This window comes from Bos taurus, chromosome X (genome assembly GCF_002263795.3).
Source record: "Bos taurus isolate L1 Dominette 01449 registration number 42190680 breed Hereford chromosome X, ARS-UCD2.0, whole genome shotgun sequence".
NCBI lineage: Eukaryota > Metazoa > Chordata > Mammalia > Artiodactyla > Bovidae > Bos > Bos taurus.
Genome location: NC_037357.1, coordinates 83,835,778 through 83,837,303, shown reverse-complemented (window position 1 = coordinate 83,837,303; position 1,526 = coordinate 83,835,778). Strand labels below are relative to the sequence as shown.

The 1,526-nt window shown below is 37.8% G+C and overlaps 1 pseudogene; it reads left to right on the top strand.

Moving 5' to 3' along the window:
- Window positions 1-225: 225 nt before the first annotated feature.
- Window positions 226-1,069, top strand: LOC787042 (proteasome subunit alpha type-1-like; annotated as a pseudogene).
- Window positions 1,070-1,526: the final 457 nt, after the last annotated feature.

Genomic DNA, 1,526 nt, shown 5'->3' with positions numbered 1-1,526 from the left:
GAATAGAAGGGAACTTCCTCAACCTGATAAGTGGAATCTCCAAGGAACACAGTTAACATCAAATTTAGTATAGAAAGACAATGTTTTCCACTTAAAATCAGAAACAAGACAAGCATGTCTGCTTTCACCATTTTTTTGCAACATCAAACTATAGGTTCTAGTCAGGACAGTTAGTTCAGATGAGGAAATATTAATAATGGATAACAGGTGCTTGATCTGCAGATTTACAGGAGGCCAAAGCGAGGATCCCACTGTAACCATGTTTTGCAATTGGTATGAAAATGATGTCACTGATTGGAGTCCTCAGGGCAGGATTCATCAAGTTGAATATGCAATGGAGCTGTCAAACAAGGTTCAGCCACTGTTTTTTATCTGAAATTAAAAAAACAAACAAACAAAAAAAACACCTCATTCAGTGTTGGTTGCACTGAAAAGAGCACAACCAGAACTTGCAGGTCATCAGAAAAAAAATGTTCCTTGTTGATAACAGTATTGCTATTTCAGTTGCAGGACTTACTGCTGATGCTAGATGTTATGTAATTGTATGTACAAGGGATGTTTGGATTCCAGATTTGTGTTTGACAGACCTATTCCTATGCCTTGTCTTGTATATCTAATTGGAAGCAAAACCCAGATACTAACCCAGTGATATGGCTGGAGACCATATGATGTTGGACTGCTCATTGTTGATTATGATACGGGCCCTCACATTTTCCAAATTTGTCCAGCTGTTAACTATTTTGACTGCAGGGCTATGTCCACTGGAGCCCATTCTCAATCAGCTTGTACTTACTTGGAGAGATATATGTCAAAGTTTTTGGAGTGCAATTTGAATGAACTGGGTAAACATGGTCTGGATGCCTTCTGAGAGACACTGCCTGCAGAACAGGATCTAACTACAAAGAATGTTCTCAATGGAATTGGTAAAGGCTTGGAATTTCTGGCATATGGTGATGATGATGTATCTCTACTCATGGAAGATCTTGAAGAAAGACTGCAGAGAAAGACACAGCCTACTCAACCTACTGGTGAACCTACAGGAAAGGCTGATGAACCAATGGAACATTAAATAATAAATCAGTATATATATGTATTAGACTAATTAAACATTCAGAAAATGAAGATCATGGCATTTGGTCCCATCACTTTATGGCAAATAGTTGGGGAAACAACAGAAACAGTGACAGACTTTATTTCCTTGGGCTCCAAAATCACTGCAGATAGTGACTGCAACCATGAAATTAAAAGATGCTTTCTCCTTGGAAGAAAAGCTATGACTAAACTAGACAGCATATTAAAAAACAGAGACATTACTTTGCCAACAAAGGTCCATGTAGTCAAAGTTATGGTTTTTCCAGTAGTCATGTACAGATGTGAGAGTTGGACCATAAAGAAAGCTGAGAGCTGTAAAATTGATGCTTTTGAACTGAGGTGTTGGAGAAGACTCTTGAAACTGTGAACTGAACTGAAGTGATATATGTATTATTATACATGTAAGAATGCAGGAGCATATACTGATGACAATA